Source organism: Suncus etruscus, chromosome X (genome assembly GCF_024139225.1).
Source record: "Suncus etruscus isolate mSunEtr1 chromosome X, mSunEtr1.pri.cur, whole genome shotgun sequence".
In the NCBI taxonomy this organism is placed as follows: Eukaryota; Metazoa; Chordata; class Mammalia; order Eulipotyphla; family Soricidae; genus Suncus; species Suncus etruscus.
Genome location: NC_064868.1, coordinates 49,553,127 through 49,559,126, shown reverse-complemented (window position 1 = coordinate 49,559,126; position 6,000 = coordinate 49,553,127).

The window sequence follows — 6,000 nt, the reverse complement described above, 5'->3', positions numbered from 1 at the left end:
CAGGGAGGGACTTCAGAGCATAAAAACCGGCTAAGCTTTGCAAAACCCGGCTCCCTGTGTGTGACACCAGGCGGGGAAAATCCGCGAAAGTACACCGGCCCAGTGGGGCTCAACTGTGAAAGACTGTGAGTGTGACCTGTCTATGTCTGTCTACTGTCCTCTTGCGTGAAACTCTTGCGAGTGGGGCAAAATGAGCCTCCAGAAACCTCGCTCGCCCAGACACCATTTTCAGGGAGGGACTTCAGAGCATAAAAACCGGCAAGCTTTGCAAAACCCGGCTCCCTGTGTGTGACACCAGGCGGGGAAAATCCGCGAAAGTACACCGGCCCAGTGGGGCTCAACTGTGAAAGACTGTGAGTGTGACCTGTCTATGTCTGTCTACTGTCCTCTTGCGTGAAACTCTTGCGAGTGGGGCAAAAAGAGCCTCCAGAAACCTCGCTCGCCCAGACACCATTTTCAGGTAGGGACTTCAGAGCATAAAAACCGGCTAAGCTTTGCAAAACCCGGCTCCCTGTGTGTGACACCAGGCGGGGAAAATCCGCGAAAGTACACCGGCCCAGTGGGGCTCAACTGTGAAAGACTGTGAGTGTGACCTGTCTATGTCTGTCTACTGTCCTCTTGCGTGAAACTCTTGCGAGTGGGGCAAAAAGAGCCTCCAGAAACCTCGCTCGCCCAGAAGCAATTTTCAGGGAGGGACTTCAGAGCATAAAAACCGGCTAAGCTTTGCAAAACCCGGCTCCCTGTGTGTGACACCAGGCGGGGAAAATCCGCGAAAGTACACCGGCCCAGTTGGGCTCAACTGTGAAAGACTGTGAGTGTGACCTGTCTATGTCTGTCTACTGTCCTCTTGCGTGAAACTCTTGCGAGTGGGGCAAAAAGAGCCTCCAGAGGGGCCGGGCGGTGGCGCTGGAGGTAAGGTTCCTGCCTTGCCTGCGCTAGCCTAGGACGGACCGCGGTTCGATCCCCCGGCGTCCCATATGGTCCCCCAAGAAGCCAGGAGCAACTTCTGAGCGCATAGCCAGGAGTAACCCCTGAGCGTCACAGGGTGTGACCCAAAAAACCAAAAAAAAAAAAAAAAAAAAAAAAAAAAAAAAAAAAAAAAGAGCCTCCAGAAACCTCGCTCGCCCAGACACCATTTTCAGGGAGGGACTTCAGAGCATAAAAACCGGCTAAGCTTTGCAAAACCCGGCTCCCTGTGTGTGACACCAGGCGGGGAAAATCCGCGAAAGTACACCGGCCCAGTGGGGCTCAACTGTGAAAGACTGTGAGTGTGACCTGTCTATGTCTGTCTACTGTCCTCTTGCGTGAAACTCTTGCGAGTGGGGCAAAAAGAGCCTCCAGAAACCTCGCTCGCCCAGACACCATTTTCAGGGAGGGACTTCAGAGCATAAAAACCGGCTAAGCTTTGCAAAACCCGGCTACCTGTGTGTGACACCAGGCGGGGAAAATCCGCGAAAGTACACCGGCCCAGTGGGGCTCAACTGTGAAAGACTGTGAGTGTGACCTGTCTATGTCTGTCTACTGTCCTCTTGCGTGAAACTCTTGCGAGTGGGGCAAAAAGAGCCTCCAGAAACCTCGCTCGCCCAGACGCAATTTTCAGGGAGGGACTTCAGAGCATAAAAACCGGCTAAGCTTTGCAAAACCCGGCTCCCTGTGTGTGACACCAGGCGGGGAAAATCCGCGAAAGTACACCGGCCCAGTGGGGCTCAACTGTGAAAGACTGTGAGTGTGACCTGTCTATGTCTGTCTACTGTCCTCTTGCGTGAAAATCTTGCGAGTGGGGCAAAAAGAGCCTCCAGAAACCTCGCTCGCCCAGACGCAATTTTCAGGGAGGGACTTCAGAGCATAAAAACCGGCTAAGCTTTGCAAAACCCGGCTCCCTGTGTGTGACACCAGGCGGGGAAAATCCGCGAAAGTACACCGGCCCAGTGGGGCTCAACTGTGAAAGACTGTGAGTGTGACCTGTCTATGTCTGTCTACTGTCCTCTTGCGTGAAACTCTTGCGAGTGGGGCAAAAAGAGCCTCCAGAAACCTCGCTCGCCCAGACACCATTTTCAGGGAGGGACTTCAGAGCATAAAAACCGGCTAAGCTTTGCAAAACCCGGCTCCCTGTGTGTGACACCAGGCGGGGAAAATCCGCGAAAGTACACCGGCCCAGTGGGGCTCAACTGTGAAAGACTGTGAGTGTGACCTGTCTATGTCTGTCTACTGTCCTCTTGCGTGAAACTCTTGCGAGTGGGGCAAAAAGAGCCTCCAGAAACCTCGCTCGCCCAGACGCAATTTTCAGGGAGGGACTTCAGAGCATAAAAACCGGCTAAGCTTTGCAAAACCCGGCTCCCTGTGTGTGACACCAGGCGGGGAAAATCCGCGAAAGTACACCGGCCCAGTGGGGCTCAACTGTGAAAGACTGTGAGTGTGACCTGTCTATGTCTGTCTACTGTCCTCTTGCGTGAAACTCTTGCGAGTGGGGCAAAAAGAGCCTCCAGAAACCTCGCTCGCCCAGACGCAATTTTCAGGGAGGGACTTCAGAGCATAAAAACCGGCTAAGCTTTGCAAAACCCGGCTCCCTGTGTGTGACACCAGGCGGGGAAAATCCGCGAAAGTACACCGGCCCAGTGGGGCTCAACTGTGAAAGACTGTGAGTGTGACCTGTCTATGTCTGTCTACTGTCCTCTTGCGTGAAACTCTTGCGAGTGGGGCAAAAAGAGCCTCCAGAAACCTCGCTCGCCCAGACACCATTTTCAGGGAGGGACTTCAGAGCATAAAAACCGGCTAAGCTTTGCAAAACCCGGCTCCCTGTGTGTGACACCAGGCGGGGAAAATCCGCGAAAGTACACCGGCCCAGTGGGGCTCAACTGTGAAAGACTGTGAGTGTGACCTGTCTATGTCTGTCTACTGTCCTCTTGCGTGAAACTCTTGCGAGTGGGGCAAAAAGAGCCTCCAGAAACCTCGCTCGCCCAGACGCAATTTACAGGGAGGGACTTCAGAGCATAAAAACCGGCTAAGCTTTGCAAAACCCGGCTCCCTGTGTGTGACACCAGGCGGGGAAAATCCGCGAAAGTACACCGGCCCAGTGGGGCTCAACTGTGAAAGACTGTGAGTGTGACCTGTCTATGTCTGTCTACTGTCCTCTTGCGTGAAACTCTTGCGAGTGGGGCAAAAAGAGCCTCCAGAAACCTCGCTCGCCCAGACACCATTTTCAGGGAGGGACTTCAGAGCATAAAAACCGGCAAGCTTTGCAAAACCCGGCTCCCTGTGTGTGACACCAGGCGGGGAAAATCCGCGAAAGTACACCGGCCCAGTGGGGCTCAACTGTGAAAGACTGTGAGTGTGACCTGTCTATGTCTGTCTACTGTCCTCTTGCGTGAAACTCTTGCGAGTGGGGCAAAAAGAGCCTCCAGAAACCTCGCTCGCCCAGACACCATTTTCAGGGAGGGACTTCAGAGCATAAAAACCGGCTAAGCTTTGCAAAACCCGGCTCCCTGTGTGTGACACCAGGCGGGGAAAATCCGCGAAAGTACACCGGCCCAGTGGGGCTCAACTGTGAAAGACTGTGAGTGTGACCTGTCTATGTCTGTCTACTGTCCTCTTGCGTGAAACTCTTGCGAGTGGGGCAAAAAGAGCCTCCAGAAACCTCGCTCGCCCAGACGCAATTTTCAGGGAGGGACTTCAGAGCATAAAAACCGGCTAAGCTTTGCAAAACCCGGCTCCCTGTGTGTGACACCAGGCGGGGAAAATCCGCGAAAGTACACCGGCCCAGTGGGGCTCAACTGTGAAAGACTGTGAGTGTGACCTGTCTATGTCTGTCTACTGTCCTCTTGCGTGAAACTCTTGCGAGTGGGGCAAAAAGAGCCTCCAGAAACCTCGCTCGCCCAGACACCATTTTCAGGGAGGGACTTCAGAGCATAAAAACCGGCTAAGCTTTGCAAAACCCGGCTCCCTGTGTGTGACACCAGGCGGGGAAAATCCGCGAAAGTACACCGGCCCAGTGGGGCTCAACTGTGAAAGACTGTGAGTGTGACCTGTCTATGTCTGTCTACTGTCCTCTTGCGTGAAACTCTTGCGAGTGGGGCAAAAAGAGCCTCCAGAAACCTCGCTCGCCCAGACGCAATTTTCAGGGAGGGACTTCAGAGCATAAAAACCGGCTAAGCTTTGCAAAACCCGGCTCCCTGTGTGTGACACCAGGCGGGGAAAATCCGCGAAAGTACACCGGCCCAGTGGGGCTCAACTGTGAAAGACTGTGAGTGTGACCTGTCTATGTCTGTCTACTGTCCTCTTGCGTGAAACTCTTGCGAGTGGGGCAAAAAGAGCCTCCAGAAACCTCGCTCGCCCAGACACCATTTTCAGGGAGGGACTTCAGAGCATAAAAACCGGCTAAGCTTTGCAAAACCCGGCTCCCTGTGTGTGACACCAGGCGGGGAAAATCCGCGAAAGTACACCGGCCCAGTGGGGCTCAACTGTGAAAGACTGTGAGTGTGACCTGTCTATGTCTGTCTACTGTCCTCTTGCGTGAAACTCTTGCGAGTGGGGCAAAAAGAGCCTCCAGAAACCTCGCTCGCCCAGACGCAATTTTCAGGGAGGGACTTCAGAGCATAAAAACCGGCTAAGCTTTGCAAAACCCGGCTCCCTGTGTGTGACACCAGGCGGGGAAAATCCGCGAAAGTACACCGGCCCAGTGGGGCTCAACTGTGAAAGACTGTGAGTGTGACCTGTCTATGTCTGTCTACTGTCCTCTTGCGTGAAACTCTTGCGAGTGGGGCAAAAAGAGGCTCAGAGGAGCACGGCTGCTCCGCTTCGCTACGCGGCCGTGCACTCTTTCTAAGGAAAGAACTCCATTGCAACAAGAAGGAAAAATCACACTAAGAACGGCGCTATATCACAGAAGCACACATTTCTCTCTGGACTGTCTTCTCTGTTGCATGCTCGGGCCTAAGATTTGACCCAGTGTGAGGCTTCATCCAAGGAGGACTCCCCTCCCTTAGAGGCAAGTCAGCCCATCCAGAAAGGGAGGAACCAGAGGAGTGTGCTGCCTACATCATATAGACAATGAATACCACCACAACACGTAGAAAAACCCACAATACAAGTGTGACAATGGGGAAACAACGCAGGCCAGCATCAGACATAGAGAATGAAGATGACAATTCTGAGGACCAGATAATGACTGAACAACTAATCAACCTCTCAGATAAGGACTTTAGACTAGCAATATGGAAGGTGCTCAACAGACTCCAAGAAACCATGGATCGAGTTGAACAGAACACTAATAAGAACCAAGAACATATGAAGGCAGAAATGACAAAACTCCAAACTGAAATAACATGTCAACTAACAGGACTGAAAAAGTCAGTAAACGAAGTGAATGACAAAATGGATAAGCTCTGGGACAGGGTATCAGAAGCTGAGAATAGACTTGGTGCTGTGGAAGATGAGATACATAACAATTCCATACAGCAGGAGAGATTGGACAAAAAACTTAAAGCAAATGAGCAGACAATGGAAAAATTAGTCAAAGAATGGGAACAGACGAAAATAGAAGTCTATGATAAGATCAACAGAAACAACTTAAGAATCATTGGAGTCCCAGAGACCCAGGAAGAAAATTTCCAGGAAGAATCAATGGTCAAGAACATCATTAAAGAGAAACTTCCAGAGCTAAAGAATATATGTGATCAAATCCTGCATGCCCGAAGAGTACCAACCAAAAGAGACCCCAGAAAAACCACCCCAAGACACATCCTAGTCACAATGACAAATCCCACAGATAGAGACAGAATTCTGAAAACAGCAAGATCAAAAGGGGAAATCATGTTCAAGCAAGCTTCCCTGAGATTTACAGCAGACCTGTCACCAGAAACACTCAATGCCAGAAAGCAGTGGTGGGATATTGTGACAAGACTGAATGAAATGAATGCTTCACTCAGAATACTATACCCAGCAAAACTCACTTTCCGGTTTGATGGAAGAATACATGGTTTCACAGACAAAAAACAGCTCAGA